This window comes from Benincasa hispida, chromosome 7 (assembly GCF_027475165.1).
Source record: "Benincasa hispida cultivar pf3 chromosome 7, pf3_genome.v1.1, whole genome shotgun sequence".
NCBI lineage: Eukaryota > Viridiplantae > Streptophyta > Magnoliopsida > Cucurbitales > Cucurbitaceae > Benincasa > Benincasa hispida.
Genome location: NC_143484.1, coordinates 41,865,611 through 41,890,299, shown reverse-complemented (window position 1 = coordinate 41,890,299; position 24,689 = coordinate 41,865,611). Strand labels below are relative to the sequence as shown.

Below are 24,689 nucleotides of genomic sequence, written 5' to 3'. Positions count from 1 at the left end.
TCGGATCGTTGGAGCTCATGATCTGTAAGTCCATTAGGTCCCTTTACTAGCTCACTAACGGATTAAACCTTAGAATAAAGTCATAAGTTTAATTTGAAACGTTCAAATTCGAATTAAGAGAATTACTAATTATATACGATACTATCACACGTTTAATTATCAAATTAAATGTAATTGGAGAATTTGATAATATTTAAATTTGATTTGAATATTAATTACATGAATAAAGGTTTATGAATGTGGAATTGGTATTTTATTAATTTAATATTGGATATTAAATTATATTAACTAATTAAAATTTGCAATTAATAATTAAATTTTATTTAGAATTAATTTTAGAATTTTAAATTTTAGGAAAAATCAAATATGAAATTCAATTTTAGTTTTAATTTAATTTTCTGCAAATTTAATTAAAGAAAATAAATTTTTAATTAAAAATTGGAAATTCCAATTAAGTGGGATTATCTCACTTTTGGCACTCAATTCTCATTAAATGTTCATCTAATTTTCATCTACTTGGTGTCAATTCCAAGTTTATTTGGGTTGCATGATCAGTTGAATATATCAACTAGTTTTTGCTAAAAGAGACATGAAATGCAATTAAGTTTTGATGGTTGTTTTTTGAAAGGAAAAAAAACTGAAAAAGAGTTCTTCAAGCTAAAATTACAAAATCCAGATATTCTCTCCAATCTTTCCTCAATTCAAGTTCATTTTGGGTTCCACCACCCAATCTAAGGTCCTAGAAAATAGTAAGGAAAATCAAGTGATGGTCTACAACAAATTATCGTGGAGAATTAAGTTGGAATTTGAAGATCAAAGAGTCCTCAAAGGTATGTTTCAGGAACCCTACTTTTATTTGATGAACATGCTTACTCTAATGCTAATATTGATGAATTAGAGTATTTAGTGATCCCATTTTCTTCCGTTGATTGCATGATAACTCCATCACGACTGATGTCCACTAACAGGTTTCTAAAAGAGTTTTGAGGTACGTCAGTGACACTCGTCAGTATGGTCTTATATTTCAACAAAGTTCGCATCTAAACATTTCAGGATTCTCAGATGCCGATTGGGCATAAAAAATTGATGACCGACAATCAGTGGCTGCCTATTGCATATTTGTAGGAAACAATTTAGTGTCTTGGTACTCGAAGAAACAAACGGTTGTAGCACGTTCAAGTATTGAATCTGAATATAGAGCCTTGGCTCAAGCTTTCGTAGAAATCATATGGCTTCAATAGCTACTGGACGAAATGGGTATGAAATCAAATATGAGATCGATCCTCTGGTGTGATAATCTAAGTGTTGGAGCCTTGGTAGAAAATCTGGTCTTCCATGCTCAGAACAAGTACATCGAGATCGATATTCACTTTGTAAAAGATCAAGTCATCGACGACAGCCTAGAGATTCGTTATGTACCCACGACAGATCAACTTGCTGACTGTTTGACGAATCCTCTCTCCCATTCGCGTTACTATTTGCTTCATGAAAAACTTGGTGGGGTTGATCTAACCCCAAGTTTGAGGGGGGATATTAGGGAAAATGTCACGCTGGAAAAGGCCAACAAGTCAGAAGTGCCAAATCCTCATAAGGAATGCCACGGCAGAATGAAAGGCTACGTGTGAGAAAAGTGGTTTACATTTACAATTTTTTATAATTTGTTAATAGATTCTTATTCCCTCTTTCTATTATTGGCCACCTATATTCTTTTTTCATTATTCTCGTTCTTTATTTTTTCTGTCCTTAAATTAGGATTTTCTGTATATTGAAAGGCCATAGCTGCCTCTCTATTTATCAAGTGAAAATATTCTGAGAAATTCCCCTAATTCAAAGTTGCAAATCCTTAACTCTTTAAACTCGCTCCCTCATTCTCACGACTGCCACCGCAACCAATCGCCATCTTTTGTAGCTGTCAACAATCTCTGGTCGTCGCTTGTTGGTGTCTACTATGTTTTCTTTTTTCCGTTCTCCTCTCTTTCCCTTTTCTTCTCTTTTTTCTTTTTTGTTCCATACTCGAAACAAATAAACAAAAAAAGGGCATCATTCTAGATTTGAAATGATGGAAAATTTCCCTTTGTTTTAGATTTGAATTGGTGATGGAGACATGTGTGTTGTTAATAGTAAATTGAAATTGATACGAACAGAACAGTGTGCAAAAATTTAGACCCTCATTTGTTAACTATTCTGTTTTTCATTTTTGAAATGTAGGTTTTCTCCCAATTTTTTATATGGCTTTCACTTGAAGAAGTATCTGAATTCTTAGTTAAGATCTTTTTAAAAAAATGTTAAAAAATGTTAATTTTATTTTTTAAAATTTAATTTGATTTTTAAAAATATTAATTGTAAGTAGATAAATAAAGTTTATGAACTCAATTTTTTTTAAAAAAAAAAGCAAATGGTCATTAAATAGCATAAAATGTAGTATTTAATTGAATTTTTACATTTAAATTATTATAGGATGGAAAATATCTTCCATGAATTGAATTGTTGGTGATTGGATCATGGATTTTCTTTTTAATGGAAAATAAAAATAGTACTTAAAAATAAGAAAATGTAGCTGTTTTTGAGAGAGAAATAATAGTACTACTTCTAACTACTATTGTGTATCATATATGTTAAAAAGATTTCTTTTTAGGAGAAAAAAAAATCGTTCATATTGTGGCAATATTATCATGGACTTCACTATAAACATGTGATTGAGTAGAATAACGTATTTGGTACGTCGATATCATGTACGGTCCCACTAAAATTTTATTTTTATTGCGATCCGTTTTGTAACAGACAAAAATGAAATTAAATCATTAACATTTACAATGAATATAATTCTTTTAGTTCCTTACTTACGTTCAAATTGACATGAGTGGACTAAAACTTTTGATACAACCTTACAAGCATCTTTTTATTTATAGACGATCTTGGTAGTTATAGCACGTAGATTTGAGATTGTAAATGCCTTTACCTAGTTGATATTGTAATGTCAATTCTTGGTATGTTTATACTAGTGTTTAATAGTTTTTCTTTTATTTTAGGAGGAGCTAGAAATATTCTAATGTGAAGGACAAGAATTTAGCGTTCTAATCTTTTTATGACTAGATGCGATGCGACGTATCTAATTATGAGTAGATGCAATATAGGGAGATGTAGTTATTTCTATAGACAAATCTAATTTTGCTTTTGTTTTATTTTATTTATTTTTTTTTAAAAAAAAGTCCTCCCAGAAATCAGGAGTGTTGTTTATACTTTTATATGAAGAGGAGAAAGGCAATTATGTCTCACCCTCTTAAATCTAGTACTTCGAAGTTAATTTTTATCGAAATAAGTTAAATAATAATAATAATTTCCATGCTGGGAAATCCATAATTTACGAAGAAAATGCTAAATAAAAACTATTTATAAAAATCAACTTTAGCAACTAATTTTGAGATATATTGAAGTATAGAATAAAAAAAAATAGATATTTAAAATGACAAAGAAACAAAATAAACCAAACTTAAAATAGGGGTGAAGATAGTATATATTTCAACATATTGTTTAACTATTTTTCCAATATTTTAAGAATTAAAAGGCTTGATGTTAAATTACTAATTGGTCCATTTGGGTCCTTTTCAATATGATTTTTATATTTTTAAATATTTTAATTTATAATTTAAGTCCTAAAACTTTATTTAGTTTTAATTTTAGTCCTGTACATTTTTACAAGCCAATTTGGTTTCTTTTAGTCAAAACGATTTAAATAATTAAACGATATGTTGTTCTCGTTACAACTCACAATCATAATTAATACTGCTCTCGTGGTGTTTTCTTTTTCGATAATTATATTAGTTTAGTGTATTAGAATATATAAAAATTATTGTGCATGATGTCATTTACATCTCTAGATTGAAAAAATAAGATATACAATTAATCATTTTTTAAATATGGTAGAATTTCATTAATGGTCGGTTTGGTTCATGGAAATAAGACGTAGGAATAGGAAATGATATTCTATCATCACATTTGGTACAATTTTTTAACAATGAAAATGGATTCTCTCTTACTTTTTATCTTTTAATTTTATTTTTTTTCTTTATTGATATTGGTAATTTATTTAATTTTTATAAATATATTAAAATTAAAATTAAAATTAACATATGTAATTAATTTTATTAATAATACTACCACTAATGATTTATTCCATTATTATGAATTCATATGAAAAATCATAATCTTTTTTAAAAATAAAAAAATAATCATAATTATATTTGTTTAAATCTCTTTTTATTAGTAATATATATTAACATGATAAATTATCTATTAAAATTATTAATTAATCTTTAAAAAATATTAATTAATTAACTAATAATAAAATGAGTTAATATTTTTCAACTAAACAATTTTGTACACTTGTATTTCTAGTTTTAATCTATAATCATAGTTATTTTCTTAAACTTGAAAGCATTGTTTGATGATTTAAAATCAATTAGTTTATATCAACTTTTTTTTTTTTATATATATATAAGGCTTATAATTGACATTAAACAATTATTTAATAAGAAAATAGATATTTAAATCAATTACCAATTTTTTTTTAATAAAAATTGATAATATAAATGTGTAATATAAAATATTTAACTGATAATAAATAATAAAATTGGAAGATAAGTACGTAAATTTAGTTAAATTTCAATGGCTTAAAATTGATTTAATAACTTAATGTCAAAAGAAAATTAATTATTGAAATTAATTTTATATTTTATAATTACATAAAAAAGTATAACACATTCTCAGACATCATATATTCTCATTTCTATACACAATTAAATACAATTATCTTTGATTTTCAGACATTTTATTCTCAGACATCTTTTTTCTGGACATCATTTATTCTCAAGCATCTATAATATCTTAATCAAATCTACCTTAGATGTTTTTGTTTATTTTTCTTCTCATTTCCTTTCCAAACCATTTCAATTTTTCCTTCTAACATGCGACTTATGTATGTAACAAAAACATAGAATATTTTAAGTTATATATAAGTATCAAATTAAAACAACATTCAAATTATAGTATCCAAATAGCTAATCAATCAAATTAAATGAATCAAAATTAAGCAAATGTTATAACTCTTAACTATTTAAAAACAATTAAAGTTAATCGAGATTATCATTTATAACCATTTTAAACCAATTTAAAGTTAAGTGAAGCAACCATCTCTAATTATTTAATTAGCTTGTATTTTAAAAAGTGAAACATCTTCATCTCTTCTCTACTATGTTAAGGGTTATATGGGGAGAATCTTTCTCTCTCTATTTTGCCTTAATTTTTTTTTGTTAAATGCTCGTTATACTCTTCCTATTAAATATATGTGCATTTTTTTTTTAGATTTTTATTTTCAACAAATTAGTCTCCTATGAAGAGGCATCATCACATGCCCGGAAGAGAGAAGAAAACAATATAAATAGTGGAGAAAGGAGAAAGTGAAAAAATAACTTGAGTATAAATTATATTCACACCCATTTATAATAAAAACAATTTTATTTGTACATTTTATCACTTTGTATTGTGAATAAGTAATTTAATTTTAGCTTCACATAATAGCTATATTTTTTTAAATAAATAACAATCACACCTTTTCATCATCTGCCATGGAATCCTCTTGATACCCATTCACATAAAAACTCATATTCAAATAGACAAATCCCTTACAAATACTACACAACCCTTCACATAATAACTAAATATTTTTTAAAGAATAAATACAAGCTTTCCTATTTCCTTTGGGTCCATCTCCATTTTAAAAAGGTCATGATAGAAGGAATTGTAGAATGATAATTGAAGTTTTCGTTATTCATAAAGAAATATTGAATCATGCCAAAATGAAGCCTAGATAATTTATGAATTTATTTTCTTCGACGAAAAGGTATGATTGTTATTCTTATTAAAATTTTGATTTATTTTTATCCATCAACCGTTATATTTGAGGGGAAGAAAATCATATATGCATAGTGAAGGGCTCGAATTCCGCAGCGTAAGCGTTCTCGTGTGAGATCGTCTTGCATCCCACGATTTGATTTTTACAATAAACAAAGTCGTTATACTAAACTGAATGAATAAATACGTAAACTAGCATGCTATTGGGGAAAAGGTTAGAACGATTCTTACATTTGTAGATTCCCCAAGTGGCACAGACAATCCTCTCCAAGGTTCCAACGAACGGATCTCCAAATGATCTTGATCACGAACAACTCCTTGAGCGATCTCGAACACTATCATGAGAGTTACCACGTTATTCTCTAGGATTCTAATAGAGGGATATGGTATCTAACCTATTGGGAGAGAGAGATGAGAATAAGATTTTGAAGAGTAGAGAGGATTTATGGCTTAAAGAAAATTTTGCACAATAACATTAAGAGTTGTATATTGTCAGAATTTCTTGTAATGAGAATTGTGTATTCACTGCATCCCTAAAGGCCATGGGGAAGTCTTTATATAGAGAAGAGTCGAGCCCTTTCCCAATATACTTTCCTTTTCTATAGTTAATTAAATAATATTTATTTAATTAATTAACTCATTTAATTAAATAACACTTATTTAATTAATTAACCAAATTAAATAACATTTATTTAATTTTAATATATACAATAATTAAATAACATTAAACCCAATTTAATGTATATATTTAATTATCATATATGTCCCATGTATATATGCAAAACCTCTATATTAATTAATTCCTTGTATTTAATTTACTTGAATCAATTTGAATCCTATTCAAATATTACTCTCCAATTTAATTATAAATCATATCCATAATTAATTATATATTAATCACATTAATATATAGTTTCCTCAAATTAATTTGTACAATTCAAATGATCCATTTTAAGTATCCTCTAGTGAGCTAACGAGAGGACCTAGTGGACCTGTAGATCAGAAGCTCTAACGATATGAGATTAAGTGATTAAACTCATTAGCTCTCATCTACTTACCCTCAGGGAGGGAAGAGGTGAATTCCATTTTGTATTATTATGTTCCCAGATCCCCACTCAATTTCATCCCCAAAATGGTAGGCATATTGGGTCGGCAAACTGGTCACCCTCACCCATACAAATCAAATGACAATCCCCCTAAACAGAAGATCATAATATACTCAAGATTAAGACTAAGCCGCCTAAGTCATCCTATTGAAATATAAGCCTAACTAGTCAATGGTATTACATCTAGTGTTACTATTTCGCAGTCCAGCCTTATGCAAACTCATTGCATAGGATACCCCACTTGCGTCTCACCTACACAAACGCGTCGGATCATTATGTTTGTATTAAATACAAAGTGGGTCGTATCCATAGTATTACTAGGATAAGGTATCCAACCTTATCTCTATACTATAGACCCTTTAGGTTGTATCTTGAACATTGATCAATGTATGTCTCCACAAACAGTTCAAAACTCATAAGACATCCTTGGATTTTCTTAATTAGTTTATTGGATTTAGGGTTATTAAAACAAAATAGGCAACAATACAAACAATATCATTTATTTATTTAACATCCATAACTCTTTATTGATGACGGTCAATTAACAACATTTACTATCTACGAGTTTTAGGGCATAAAATCAAACACATAGTATCTTGGAGTTTACATTTTGATACAATATTGATTATTAGTTTTATTTCCAACACTAACAAATATTTAGGTTATTCTCAAATTTAAATTCTGATTACGTCATAAATTTAGTTTCATTTTCTTTATTTTTTTAAATTCCTTTTTTTAAGGAAACGAGTGAGATAAATTACAAAAAGCAAAAATAAATAAGAATTGGGTCAGTAGATAAAAAATGGAAATAGATTTGAATGAGGAAAAGAGGAAAATAACGGATGTGAAAGTAAATTATAAGGTTTAGGAGGGAGTGTTATTAACAATGATGATTATTTTGAATTTGGAAATGTAGCAGTTGAATTCAATCAAAGAGCGACAATATTTCTTATTTGTAGGAAATTATATAAAGTGTACTCATTTTCAACGATAACAAAGATTTACATATTTATGTTATTTTAGAATTTAAATGTTGAGCATGAATTTTTGTTAGTACTGAAAATTTATATTATTATTATTTTATTAGTTTCAATTAGATCTTTGATTAGATTTCTATAGTTTCATCTTTATCAGAAACTTAGATATCTTTTTTTTTTTTTTAACTAGTTTTTCGTGTGTTTGAATTTAACATGTTTATTCATTGTGTTAGGAGAACTAACCAATGAAAACTATCATAATGAGCAACAAGATCAAATTCGATAGATTCAAAAGATCTAAAACAAATGTATTAGTATTCATATATATCTCCAACATTGAATTATACAAGTATGCCAATAAAATCTTATTCATCAAAGATATTATTCTTGAGTTAGTTGATGATTTATAAAGCTATTATATCACATTTTAATTTCATGTAAAAAAGTTTATAGTTTATACTACTCTCGTCAAAAGTATATTGATTCGAAATTTATGTCACCATCAAAATTTATGTTCCAAGTGTTTCAAAGATCATCAACACGTGTAACTCATTTTTATATTTGTTGTGAATTAACATAACATACAATAAATATAAATATCTATATATAGTTTTGACTATTAACTATTCTATTATTTTTAATTTTTATGTCAGATATATATTATTTAAATTTAATAAAAAATTCATAATTTTTATTAAAATTTTACCGACAAAATTCATGTTCTAAAGATTTTTAGTCACGTGCAAGCTAACATATAGTAAAGACGTAATCATTAATGATTACTCTTTTCCATTCAATCTCCAACATAATTAACCATCGGGGGGAGAATGCAAACAAATAGTAGGATAGGGGTCAAAATCAAAGGGGACTTTCGGAAGTGGTCCGAAGAGTGATTGAAAGAAAATTTTAGAAGGGAAGGTGGGGCCCAGGGAATGGATGGGGGTGTTGGAGTTGCGTACGCAACCATTGATGTAACTTTTTCCATTTTGTCACTATTTTCTATTTTTATTTTAAAAACATGCCAATATATTAATACTGCACCTTTAATATTAATATTGTTGTTTTCAAAAAAAATATTGTTGTTTTGGGAGTTCGAGACTAGAAGTCAAGGATTCAACTAATATAGAGGTCGAACGTTGAGAACTCGACAAATAAAGAAAAACTTGAAAACAATACGTAAATTAAGGTTGTCGAGGGTTGAAGTTTCGACATACATAAGTTGAAACTTCAACCCTCGACAAGGAAAAGGAAATCTCGCTAGTTTTGTAACATATATAAGTCAAAACTTCAACCTTCGACAAGGAAGATAAGTGGGTGAAGCAGATTGTAAGAGAGAGCGAGATTGAGAGCGAGATTGTAGTAGAGAGCGAGATTGAAAGTGAGATTATAGTAGAGAGCGAGATTGAAAACGATATTATAGGAGAGAGCGAGATTGTAGGATGGGACAATCTCCACGTCTATGGAATGTATGCATCTCGCTCTCTCCTACAATCTCGCTCTCTCTCACAATCTCGCTCTCTCCTACAATCTCACTCTCAATCTCGCTCTCTCTTACAATCTCGCTCTCTTTGAACATCTCGCTTTCTCAATCTCGCTCTCTTTTACAATCTCGATCTCTCAATCTCGCTCTCTCTTACAATCTCGCTCTCTCTTACAATTCAAAATTCTGTTATTGTTGTTATTTTTTCATTAATGATTACTAGCTTTTTTTCTCATTGGTCATATATATATATATATATATATATTTCCATGGAAAGTAAATAAATTTATTGTATATTCAATTTTTTTTTATTATAAAGTTGTACATTATTCTTTTAATTAAGTTGTACATTATTCTTTTAATTAAGTTGTACATTATTCTTCTAATTAACTTGTACATTATTCTTTTAATTAAGTTGTACATTATTCTTCTAATTAAGTTGTACATTATTCTTTTAATTAAGTTATACATTATTCTTCTAATTAAGTTGTACATTAATCTTTTAATTAAGTTGTACATTATTCTTCTAATTGAGAAACAAATATTTTTTTAATTGAGAAATAAATATTTTTTTTTTCAGATCATGACTTTAAACTCAGGACCTGTTGATCCCGATGTTTTGTACGATCAGTCTATTCGTCGATCATCTGTTGTATGGTGAGATCGTACTACTGGAGAAATATCTTGCAGGCATCGAGAGGCAGTTCTCCAGCGCACTATCCCGCTCCACCCTCGAATACTAACGCTACTGTGCACATCTGGATTCTATGAGGTTGCTAGATTAGGATTTATTCAGTTGGACTGGCATCTGATCACAGTCTTGGTCGAGAGATGAAGGCCCGAGACGCATACATTCCATATATCTGTTGGAGAGTGCACTATCACTCTATAAGACATATAAGTGTTGTTGGGGTTACCTGTTGATGGTGAGCCGATCACCGGAGTGATGTACAATGACTGGTTAGAAGTTTGTCAACTGTACCTCGGTGCGACCCCACCTGCCGACAAGATTAAAGGATCGAGGTTAAGTTTAATATGGTTAGGAACACAATTTCGTGAGCTCATAGATGATGCAGACAAGGAAACCGTCATAAGATATGCGCGAGCATATATATTACAAATGATGGGTGGAAGTCTGTTTTCAGATAAATCAAGTCATTTTGTTCACTTGATATTCTTGCCACTGTTAGCTAACCTCCATGATGCAGGGCGGTATTCGTGGAGTGGAGCATGCTTGGCATGGTTGTATAAACAACTATGCAAAGTAACAAGACTTCAGGTTCGAGAGATAGTTGGACCTCTCATACTTTTGCAACTATGGGCTTGGGAGCGATTTCCAACAATGGCTCCACAGCTACAACATGTTGATGACGCTCAATTAGTTGGACGAGCCTATGGTTCTCGGTATGTTGTTTTAATTCAATTTAATTTTTATATCACTGATCTAGTTAATTTAAATTCTAAATTATCAATTTAAAAATTTAGGTGGAGAGACAAATTTTGTGTGACTAGGATAGCCACACATGTAGTTAGTATAGATACATGTTTGATCTGCTTCAACCTGAACAGATACATTACACTAAACCTAATTGATTATTTTATACACATTTTTATTGTATTTCTCTTTAATATTCTCTAATATAATATTTTGTGTTTCAGGTTATTTGGGGTATAAAATTATTATACATACTTTGCCTAATTTTTGTACGAATGGTCAAAACATATGGCGGATGATGAGTCCTCTCATATGTTTTCACATTGGTGAGTGGCATCTTCCTGACAGGGTGATGAGACAATTCGGTTTTCAACAGAATGTCCCATCGCCTTGTAATACTGAACCCATACTGCATGATATTGACTTAAGGACTGGAGATTGGTCTGAAAAAGTTGCACATTTGATAGTGTGATGGCATTATCATGCAAGGTTTATTGCAGTGGGGGTTTCTCTTGAACAGTTTAACATAGATGTCACTCCAGAATATATTCATTGGTATAATAATATCACAAGGCGCTACGTCACTCGTCCGGGAGCAGCTATGGGTCATCTGGTAAATAAATATTATTTAATTATTTTTAATTTAAATTTATTTTAAATATTGTCTAATTATTTTATAATTCACAGATATCGAACAACCGTAGACTCCGTGAGGTTGCGAATGATCTGAACCAGGTTCTTGCTATATGTAGTGACAACCAAAGCTATATGGAGGAAATTCATTATATATACGATATACCTATTGTTCCTCCACTAGCTCTTAGATGTAGAGGACCTATTCGGGAAGAGGATGAGTTTGATGAGGTTGACATAATGTGGAAGAATTGCCCCCTATGATGCAGACGCAGAGTCAAACTGATTATGTTAGTCCGATGATGATGGTGTCAGCATTTGGTTCAGGACATTATGACTCAGAGGCTGGTCCTTCGTCTTCATACGTGCATGGACATGGTCGGGGTCGTGGAGAGCATAATGAATATTTATATTATGAAGCACCTGCAGAGGTACCAGAACAACATCAAGAAGAACCCGAGCAACCTCAAGTTCGAAGTCAACGAGACAACCAGCTCAAAATCGACGATGTCCGCCTTGTGGGATACATTAATTTTTGTAATTATTTTTATATAAATGAGATATTTAATTTACATTTTTTTTTATTTTTATGAGATATTATTTTTTTTAATTTATTCTTTTTATATATTATGAATAGTAATTATTTTGATATAGAAGCTTTTAAATGTCACTGACATAAATAATAACATCAGATAGTCTAAATCTAAAAAGTTAGGTAAAAAAAAAACTTCAATATTCAAATTTACATATTTTAGATAATAATTTGGAGACATAATAAATCAAATCAACACTCAAAACCTTCACATGCAAGTTTATAAATAAGACTGTATTGTTGAAATAAAGAACATAAATTTTAATCACAGAAGTGAGGTCAATAGTTTAAAAGATTTTACAATAATGATCTTGGATTCCTTTTGTACATTTGGTACCAAGATTTTGATGGAGTTTTTTTTTTAATTATAAATAATAAAAAAATATTTTTAGAAATTATTTTTATAAAATGGAAAATTAAAACAAAAAAAAAAAGAAAGGAAGGAAGAAAGAAGAAGGTGGAACGTGTAATAATTAAAAAAAAATGAAATTTGTACGGATACCTCGCTCTCGCTCAAAATCTCACTCTCACTCTCAAAATCTCGATCTCACTCTCAAGATCTCGCTCTCGCTCTCTCAAGCTCTCTCTCTCTCAAACTCTCGCTCTCTCTCAAAATCTCACTCTTTCAAATCTCGTTCTCTCTCAAAATCTCACTCTCTCAAATCTCGTTCTCTCTCAAAATCTCGCTCTCTCAAATCTCACTCTCTCTCATAATCTCGCTCTCTCTCTTACTCTTTCCACTTTCGTTCTCTCCCAATACAAAATTATTTTTAACACATCAAATAATTATGAGTGTTATAAGGAAGGTCTCTAGAATGAGGAAGGTATTAAACAAACTCAATAATAATGTTAGGGCAAGGTCGAGGGTTCAAAGTTCAACGTGCAAATGTGGAAAGGTCGAGGGTTCAAAATTCGACCTATCTATGTCGAATTTTCAACCCTCGACTTATTTTTTTTTAAAAATAATATTTTTACAAATAGTTTAAAAACAACAATATTTTCCTAAATAGTTTCTAAAAGGACAGTATCCTTTTAATTTTCCCTATTAATACTTATCTTATATTTCATGTAAATTCTAGGCCGGTGTTGAGTTGAATTATTAAATTTAGAGAGGTAGAGTTGTTTAATTTGGAGTTTTGAAATTATGTATGTGGTCTCTCTTCTTTTTTTGTTTTTGTTTTTTTTAAATATATTGAGCTATGTTTCAAACAAAATTTTTTTTAAAAAAATTATTTTATCCAAATTTTAGTTTAATTTGAAAGAGAATTTTAAAATATAATTTGTGGGATTTGATTTGATTTGAGATAGATATTATATTCGATGATTCTAAAGAAAAATATATCTAATTTATCTTTTGATTTATATTTGTTCAATTTGTAAATTATATTTTAAATCGAAAATCCTAAAAGTTACCATTCATTCTAGAAGTATGACTGACTTGGTAATTTTATCAAAAGGTATGTCATTCAAATTTTTGTTAGGACTCTTATTTTTCTGGTCGGTTGTCTTCTATTTTTCATGAATTTTATTGGTCGTTAGTTTGTTGGGTTTAATGAAAATTTCTCATTTCAAAAACAGATTAGGAATTTTGAAAGTAGCTATTTAGTTGTCTCTGAAATAAGTAACAATTTGATTAACAATATGAAAATTTATAGAGACTCTCTTGTAAAAAATGTTAAGATCAAATAAAATTTTTTACTTATATATATCAATAAACTGATCAATGATCTAATTTATTTATATACTACAAAAATTAAGTCGTTACATTAATAAAATTCTTATAAAAGAGTTAATTTTAAGTATAGACTATTTGGAGCTTATTCAGCTTTATCAATGACTAAGTCATTTTAACCTCAAGTCATAATTCGAATTACTATATTGTTTATTGTTGTATTTTTGTAGTTAAAATTCGAAATTTGGAAATTAATAAAAAAAAAATCTTTTTTAATAAAAACCAAACGACTTACAAGTGCAAGGACAAGTGCAAGATTCTTTAATAACTCTTCAACCAACTGTAACCCCAACGAATTTGATGGCCTCTCCAATCGATTCAGATGGCAACCATGTTATTTCTCTCACACATAATTTAAAGGATGACACTGAATTTTTTTTTCACATTCACCTGGATGTTTTATAATATTGTAAATTTGAAAAAGTAATTAAGGAAATATAGTGGTTTGAAAACTATTTAAAGAATTGTGGTTGTTTTGTAATTTCGAGGCACTTATCAAAGGTTGAAGGTTCGACAATGGAGCTTGTCGAGTGTTGAATATTTGACCTATTTTTTATGCTTGTGGAGTGTTCAACATTCGACCTCCTTAGGTCGAAAGTTCAACCCTCGACAAAGCTCTCATTCTATCGGTCTCCCCTGCCCCATGCCTCTGCCGAGATTCTTCTGTGCTGGCTTGCATGTTGATCGGATTCTCAGCCTAGTCACAGCCTTCTCGTGGGTCGAGTGTTGAACACTCGACCTATGGCTTTTTAAAACCCCCTCCCATTTATTTTCAAATCACATTACCACACTTCGATCAGAAACCTTCTCCTCCCATTTTACCTCACTACTCCCCCTTCTTCGTTCAATCAGAAACCCTTCTCCTCCCATTTTTTACCTCATTGTTTTCCATTTCCACACTTCTCTCTTGATCGCAAATTATACTAGTTTGTTAATTCACTCTACTAAATTTCTATTTTTTTTAAGAATAATTATAAATTTTGTTATTGTTCTTATATTATCTTTTTATAGTTTTTATTTCTGTTCGAGAAACAAAGATTCAAAAATAGGTATATGTTTGATCAACTTTTTTTTTATAAATTATAAATTCCAATATTATCTTATTTTTTGTAGTTGTTGTTGCCGGATAGAAAATAACAAAAAAAAATGTGAAAGTTGTCACTTCAAAGGAAAAAAAAAAAAGAACTACGATCGAATTTGTGAGTTGAACTTTAACTTTTATTTATTAGTAGTTTTTTGCTTTTAATATTTGTTTATGCTAAAAATATCATTTTTGTTCCTTATATTGATGTTAATAATTTTTTAATATTAGTTATATATCTATACTACACTTAATTTAATAATATTTTAGATATATTATGTTTATGTTAGTTACCATGATAATGTTAATTTTTTTAATATTGTTTTTTAATTGAAGATCAAGAAGTAATTTTGTTTATTTGTCGTTTGTTATATGATATTCTATATTTTAGTATTGTATTTTAGTTAACTAGTTGGAAATTTGTAGTAGGTGTTTTTTTTATTAAAAATAAATAAATATATATTCCTTTTTAAAACTATTTGCAAATATAAATTATTTTCGGTACGTTTACATTTTTTATTCCTAAAATAACCCTATTCTTCCCCTTCTTCCTCGTCGTCCGACTTCATTCGCCCAATTTGAAATATCTATTTTATTTCTTTTTGTTTTCTTCCCCATCTTCCTCGTCGTGGTCTTCATCGTCTTCCTTCTTCTTCATCGTCCCCCTTATTCTTTGTCGTTTTCGTTTTCTTTCTATGTTTTTCTACAGTGCCAGTTCTTCTCAAGTTTCATCTTCTTTTTGGTCGAGCTAATGTGTGTTTTCCAGGTACATCTTCTCCATTTATCATCGCTCAATATGAGATTTTCTGCTCGCAATTTCTTCTTTCTACATTCGATTTTGTATTTCTGACTCACGATTTTGTATGGTTTAATCCTTTTCTTGTGCGATTCTTTCTTCCATGTGTAGGTATTCGATTTCTTACTCTGCTTTTGATTGGACGTCTACGTATTCAATTTCTTCTTCTTTTTTTTTAGGTTTCGTTGATTTTACTTAAAGTATCCTCTATTATTAAGTTTCAACTATTGACAAAATTTGACAAAAATTAGTAACCTCACTCCTACCACTGATTATTATATGAATTACAAGTCATGAACTACTATCACTGCTATCACAAAAATTAGTACCCTGCTTCTATCACTGCTATCACATATTACAAATCATGAATTACAAGTACCCTCATTTCTATCACTGCTATCACAAAAATTAGTATCCTCACTGCTATTACTGAAAATTAGCACCCCTCGGTTATAAGTCATGAACTTTCTATCACTTATATTAGTAGTCATGAACTTACTATCACTAATATTAGTAGTCATGAACTTCCTATCACTAATATTAGTCTACTGATGATAGATAGATATCATAGTATATCAAAGATATTAGTCTATCACTTATAGATATTGCTTTCTATTTATTGTACTAATCTAGAATGTCATGCGTTTAATTATGGTTTCTTACAGTGATTTGGTTAAGCTTGCAATAGTGGTGTTTCATAAACATAATTACTTGAATTACAAGACTAAAGGTGTATTGGTTGATGAGATTATGTGTTTTGAGAGCTTTGTGAGTTTGATATTAAAGGAAATTCAATTGGATGCATCTATTTCTTCAATACCATTATCTATCTTATTGGATTTTGGTATCAATGGCAATCAAACTGTGGTTGAAATTTATGAAGATAACGATGTTGCTTGGTTTTTTAATTTAGTTAAAGAACAAAGTACAAGACATCCATTAGTTGTTCATGCTATGATCTTGTTTTAGAAGGAATTTCCAATTGTGGATTTGATAATTTTTTATGTGTTGTGTCTTCTTCTTCTCCCATTAGTGATGGTTTTAACATCCTAATGGATGTTGATATTGGTAGCTTGTCTTCTACATTTGATTTGAAAGAGAAGGATATGTTTGCTAGTAAGGAAATAGTATCAAAGTCTTTTTTACTATATAGCTATAAAGAACAACTTTGAGTTCAAAACTGTGAGATCAGATTCTAAAGTAATTGTGTTGAAGTGCTCCCAAGAAGATTGTGAATGGTATGTCCGTGCATCTCGTTATAAAGGTGGGGAACTATGGAAACTTAGGAAGTATATTGCTAATCATAGTTGTTCTATAAATGCTATTCAAACTTTTCATAGACAAGCATCTTCATCATTGATTGGTGACTGTATGATAAAAGATTTTAGCCGTTGTGACTGTTTGTTTCTGGATTATATTATGATTTACATGCGTACTAAATTTTGGGTAAATGTTAGCTACTGTAAAGCTTGAAGGGCGAAAGAATATATTATGAAGTCATTGAATGGTGATGCAAAGGGATCTTATGCCTTGATCCCATATTTTTTTTTACAAAGCTAAAAGAAATGAATCCAGGTTTGTTTTTTTCTTACTATCCTTTATATTGAAGGAAATTGAATACGAGGATTTCCATGAGCAGCAGAATGATCATTCCGAATTACAATCATATTTGAACTTTACAATTACAATAACAAACGGAAATATACGGTTATGCTAAAATACAGAAATTATAGCATGCTATACCAAAGATCAAGGACAAGAGTAACACACTTTTGTAGACTCATCTTCGAGCTCCTTGATCACGAACGCTCGATCACAGCAACACAGCAACACACGAATGTTCACCTAACACGACTGCTACACTGCACGAACACTGCGTACTCGAACTAAGCGATCGCCAATGTTACGAATACCCGGAACACCACGAATGACCTCCACAGAACCTTGACAGTGTCGAGTTGAGTAAGACACCACCAAGAAGACTATCTTGGTATTCTCGGTATGAGAATCCAGAGGGTGGACTCTGTGTGAACTTAGTTTGAGGCAGAATAGGGAGGAACCACAATCGTGTAAACGATTAAGCAAGTGGGAGATAGAAGAACCTATCATATAGGTCGATGCCCAATCGTTTAGGAAAAGCTATGCGATCATTTAGCTCATCGCTTAGCTGAGTATCTATCGCCTAAGAACACTCCACGATCGTTTAGCTAACTCCAAGCTGTCGCTTAGTAAATCTTATTTACTTGACAACTTCCCGTGAGAATTTTTCGAGATTGGAAATCTCAAAACAACATTTTTACAAATCTTCCTCAAAATAGGAAAACATTTTTCCTTTTATCTCACAGTTACCTGAAACCACCAATAACCTCCCACTCAATTGATTATGAGAGAAAAAAATATTATTGTCCAATAATTAATATTATTATAAATATAAATGATAACCAACTTATCATAATATATTTATAACCTATAGTTTTAATATTTCATCTCATGAAACATATAAACCATAGCTCTTTTTCTATTCAATGGTACTTAATGTAAATCTCATTTACATTAATCCTCCACTAGATGTATCTCATACATCATACCGATCATATCTTATATAATCGAATTACCTCTTGTCAATTTGAGCATTTCAAATTAACACCAAGAACTTATCCTCAACTTGAATCCATTGAGCTACTAAGGGGACCTTGTGGACCTGTAACTCGAAGCTTCAACGGTACGTGAATAACTAACTAAACTCTTTAGTCACGGGATCCATCATTTGTTAACTGCCAGTCACTCCATTAAAGACCGACAGCTGCACTCTTCTTACTACATATATATTATGTGTCCATCTTAACCAATTAGCAATGCGACAACCCTTCACAGATCGCTCGTAAGTACTTGATGATTAACCGTTATGTCCCTCTAGTTACATCTAACTCCTTAAGTACCACTGATCTCTTTAATGAACATAAGTCATAGTTCTACTATGACTTAGTCCTCTCTTCCAAAGAGAAGTTGTGGCCACTATGTTCAAGCCCCAAAATCAGCCCTTAAGGGAGCAATCTCTCTACTTACCCCTGCTTCGGGGAAAAAGTGAATTCAATTTTGTGTATTAAGTTCTCAACTCCCAAATCAGATAAGTCCCCAAAAAGGTAGGTATGTTGAGTTGGCAATCTGGCCACTCACACCCATACTAATCAAAGAAATCAAAGGACTGCCCTCAAATGCAGAAGTTCCCAAAACACTCAGGATTAAGGTCATGTCACCTATGGCCGTTTAGGAGAGATGTAAGTCTCTAGTATCAACGGCATTATATACAAAATCTAGTCATCTCGTGGTTTGGTCTTATACAAACTCTTTGTATAGGACACTCCCGCTCGCATGTTTCCACATGAATGGTCAGGACCTATCATTTGTAGTAGTTTACAATACTTGCAAACCTCTACAAAGCGGGTCATATCCGTAGTGTCACCAGGATCAGGTATCCCACCTTAATCCTTATACTACAGACTTATCTAGGTTATCACTTAAGACATGATCCACTTGTATATCATACATACATACTTAAGTTTACATAAGATAACCATAGAGTTTTGTTTATTGGATATGAGTAAATGCCAGAATGAAATAACAGTTATTTTATTCATAAAACAATGTGTAACATTACAAACAACGAGACTCTGAGAGAATTAAGACACCAATCCCAACATATATATCATCAATCAAGCTTTCAATGAGTATGTAATCAATATTTGATATACTTGTTTAATTATATGATCTATCAATGATGTTGGTCTATCAGTGATATGTCTTATAGTAAATGAGTATATCATTTGTCTATTGCTGATATTTGGCCTATACGTGATTGGTCTAATGTAAAACAGAATGTAATTATTCTTTTATATATCTTTTTTTCTTTTATCTTACTGCAGATTCATTCACTATATATGAAACTGATTTTGAGGGACATTTTAAGTATTGTTTCATGGCAATTGGATCATGTATTGAAGGGTGAAAATATTGTAGGCCAAACATATCAGTTGACGGCACCTTTTTGAAATGTAAATATGGTGGAACTCTTTTGACGGCATCAACAATTGAAGGTAACAATCAGATTTTTCCTCTTGCCTTTATTATTGTAGACTCTGAGAATGATGCATCATGGAGATAGTTTTTTGATAATATCAAGAAAAGTTTAGGGGATCGAGAAGGTTTAATTATTATATCCGATCGACATTTAAGTATTCCAAAAGGTGTTCAATTTTTTTTTTCCAACGGCTGAATATTGTGTTGTTTGCAACACCTTTTGAGAAGTTTGAAGTTGACATATAAGGACTCTACTATTGATAATATGTTTTTTAGATGTGGAAAAGCATATACTATTGCTGATTTTAAGTTGTATGAGATGGATGGAGGCTATATATCCTCACATACGAGACGATCTTAGTAATGTTGGTTTCGAGAAGTGGGCTCGTGCATATTGTTGAAGGAGAAGATATCAGATGATGACTACAAACATTTCAGAATGTTTAAATGCAGTTCTAAAAGAGATTAGAGATTTACCTATGGCATCACTACTCGATTCAATCAGACAATTACTTCAAAAATGGTTTTATGATAAAAGTAAAGCTGCAAATTGTAGGAAATTTGTTTTCAGATGCAAATTGTAGGAAATCTGTTTTCACTAGCTGGGCTGAGGGGAAATTACGAACACAACATCAAATATCAAGAAGCTTTCACGATAAGAGTTATTTGTTTTCATGGGTAATATAGCACAATTTTTCAATGATTGAATTCTATTAGTGATTGACTTCTATCACTGGTAGACTCAGATAGTTGGATCTTAATTAATTTCTTGTCTATGTGTCATTTTTCTCAGGTTAATGCAATTAATGATGTCGAATTTCAAGTAATTTATGGAAGCAATCATTTTATGGTACATTTAGATTCCAAATCATGTACTTGTCGTGTTTGGGATCTTGATGAAATTCCATGTGCCCATGCACTTGTTGTTATTCGTGGATGCAATATGGATACTTACTCATTTGTTCATAAGCATTTTTTGACAAGCACCTTGATTTCATATTATGTTGGTTTTGTTCGTCCAGTTGGGAACCATGCTAATTGGAAACCTATAGGGATTGATATGAGTATATTACCTCCAATTGTTAAGCGTCTAGCAGGCCGACCTCGAAAACAAAGAATATTATCAAATGGCGAGCAAAGAAGTCAGACAAAGTGCAGTCGTTGTCGTCGTGTTAGTTATAATCGTAGAACGTGTAAATTTCCTCCATTTATACAATGATGCAACATTTACTATCAATGTGGTCTTTATAGATGTGAACATATAGGTTGCGAGCATTTTTAGAATGTTGTAGGGTTTGTCATTTTTACCATTGGTTCGATTGTTATATTGTTCATACGAACATAACATTCTGCTTGAGAAATATAGAATGTTTAGTCCATTGACGAATATAGAATTAGAATTTTTTTTTCCATTTTTTGTTAATGGTACATATATATATATTCGCTCTGCTTCTTATTCAATATGAAGTAATGTCACTTAAAAGTACAAAATTTAGTCCTTTGAACTTTTTCTCAATACAAAGTATAGAATTTCCTATGAAATAAAAACGCAAAATCAAGTACATAAAAAAGAAAGTAACATCAATTTCAAATATTGTTGTTGTGCTTTCTATCACTGATATTGGTCTATCATTGACATTGATCTATCACTGACCATCCATTACATAATACCAAGAGTTTAGTTCTTAGAACTTTAAAATATAAAGCAGAAAGGGACTTAATTTCCTATATTTATATGACAAATAGAACTACATATGAAGTTTTTGTGAGTAATTTCAAGCACTGTGATTTATATCACTAATATTGGTTTGTCATTGACATTGATATATCACTTATCATCCATTACATAATTACAAGATTTTGGTCCTTACAACTGTAAAAATGATTCTAATGAATGTATTTTTGTGGCAGAAAAGGAAACATAACAAACTACAGTTACATTTGAAAACTTATCTTCTGAAGAAGTCTATTAACTATGGATGGAGAACTCTAAAGTCTTGAAAATTCAAAATGAGAGAATAGAAAAATCAATTGAAGATAATCATTGTCTGTTAAGCACCATTTCTAAGTTGAAGAAAGAGTTGAAGGCGTCATAAGTTGAACTTGAATTGATATCAAAGTTTGTTCGCATGATGAACTCAAGCACTGATGATCTTAACATGATTTTGTCTTCTGGCAAGCAGATTTCTGATAAGCATGGCATTGGGCGATAGCCCTAATATGCTTCGTTGCCCGGAGGATATATATCACTCTGACCAAGAACATACTGAAAGAATATCATGAGCTGATAGGGGATCAACATATCGAGGATCCTCGGACTAAGAATCCTAAAAGTATGGAAGGCACAAAGTTCATCATTCAGTGCTTTCAGACTTAGTCCTTCATCGTGGGCTTGCTCACAGGTTGGGTTGGTGAAACTTCCAACTCATGAAAAGGAAAGTGAAAGCCCGATTAGTTGCTTTTGATTAAGCAGTAGGGTAAGCAATTCTATAAAGGTGAATCACTTTGTTAAATTATTTTGTTCCAGCCCAATAATGTGTCAACATCTACTCTAAGTTGCAATGAGAAACAAAGATGAATTTTTCATTATTGTGGAAAGGCAAGAAAGATTCATCCTTACTATTTTTGTTTGTTGAGAAGAATGAGTCATTTAACTTCCTGGAATTACTCTAAAAAGACCTGGATGATTGTCAATCTTGTCAAACCAGTACATAGAAATAAATTTAAATAGAGAATTAAGAAGTTTGGATCTTCTTCTGAGTCTTGATGTCAAGTGGTGTTCACCTTTCTTCGTTCCTCAACAAAAGAAGATTGGTACTTTGATAGCAGATGTTCTCATCACATGATTGGCTAAAAGTCATTTGTCACCAATGTGCAGCTATGCAGTTCTGGCCATGTTACTTTTGAAAATAGAGAAAAAGAGAAAATATTGGAAAATGACAACTGTTATACTTGATCTTCCAGCACTAGAGGATGTCATTCTTGTAAAAGGGTTAACAACAAACTTAATAAGCATAAGTCAGCTATGTGATCAGGGTTTTGTTGTAAGCTTCTCAAAAGATAAATGTTTGGTGACCAACAAAGACAATGTGACTGTCATATCAGGTACGCGTTCATCTGATAATTGTTATTGGTGGAGTCCTAATGTTGTTAATCATGTTTTCAACAGTCCTAAGCATAATGAAGTTGTGGTTTCTCCCCAGCAAAGTGGAATAGTCAAGTGCAAGACTAGTACTCCTAAAGAAACAACTCTTGATATGATGCAATGTACTATTTGTCATGTTTCCAATTGCCTTACTCTTGAGTCAAGATGTGTGTGCCTAAATGCTAGAATATAGAGGGGAAGAAATTCTAACAATTCTAATAATGTTAAGTATTTTTATCCATTTGGTGGCGGGAGTTATATTTTGGCTAATTATGCCTTAAGACTGAAGGAATCAAATTTTCGCGAAAGCATCTGAACGTCTTGCATTTAGATATTCAATTTTTATGGAAACAAAAAAACTAAATAAAACATGCATTTATAGGATAAGCATTCAAACAAAATTATAAGCATGCTAGAAAAGAGGAAGAAGAGAAGAAATCAAAACTCACCTTTGTTAATTCCTCTAGCTCTCCTCTTCCATCGTTATCGACAATCTTGAACTTCTCCAAGAAGAAGGAAACCACCAACAAAGTTACCTTGCTATTCTCTAGAATTTTAAAGAACTTGGTATTGGGGTTGATGCCCTGAATTTGGTGGGTCCTGTAGTTTGTAATTGTAATGTACAAACGATTTATTTATTTAATAAAACTAAGGTATTTTATTCGAAATTTAGTAGCATTAACCCACAAAACCAATAAACTAACATCCAAGGTTATTTTCTATAGCTTAAACATGTATGTAGAGACATACTGGTGACACTACGAATACGACCTGCTTTGTAAACGTTACAATTGTTGTAAAGTGCTACAAATGATCTGATCCTGATCATTCATGTAGAGACATGTGAGCGGTGTGTTCTATACAAAAGGATTTGTATAAGACCGGACCACGAAACAACTAGTCTCATTATATAAAGTCGTTACTAGTAGAGACTTACATTTTACCACGATGACCATAGGTGACATGACCTGAATCCTGAGTGAGTTGTGAACTTCTACCTATAAAGGCAATCTTTTGATTTGTATGGGTGATAATGGCCAGATTGCCGACTTAATAAATCTACCATTTTGAAGATTCGTCTGATTGAGGAACTGGGAACATAGCTGCACAAGACGGAATTTACTTCTTCTCTAATGTCGAGGTAAGTAGATAAATTTCTCCCTTCAGGGCTGATTCCGGGGCTTGAACAATGTGGCGCCACACCCTCTCTTGGCCCAAGAGGGGTTTGGTCATAGTTGGACTATGATTTATTGTTCATTAGAGAAATCGGTAGTACTTAAGAAGTTAGATATAATTACAGGGGCAAAACGATAATTTTGGCTCAGTTGTACTTATGAGTAATTTGTGAAGGTCATTGTACTGTTAACTGGTTATATCAATTGGACACAAAAATATATCTGTAGTGCAAATAGTGCAGTTGTCGGTCTTTAGTGGAGTGGCCAGAAGTTAATGGATGTTGAATAATTTAATTAAAGGAGTTTAATTAATTATCCAAGTACCATTGGAGCTTTAGTCTACAATTCCATAAGGTCTCCTCTGTTGCTCAACAAGGATTATTAAGAATTAATTTTGGATTAATTTGAATTGTTCAAATTAATTGATGTAATTAATTATATATGTGGTATAATTAATTTAATGTATTTGATATATTATAAAGTTTAATTTTGAGAGGAATTAAATATTGAATGTGATTCAAATACTAATTATATGAATGAGATTCATATA

At 30.8% G+C, this 24,689-nt stretch overlaps 1 pseudogene; it reads left to right on the top strand.

The window, feature by feature from the left end:
- The first annotated feature begins 16,393 nt into the window (after positions 1 to 16,393).
- Positions 16,394 to 21,038, top strand: LOC150035178 (uncharacterized; annotated as a pseudogene).
- Positions 21,039 to 24,689: the final 3,651 nt, after the last annotated feature.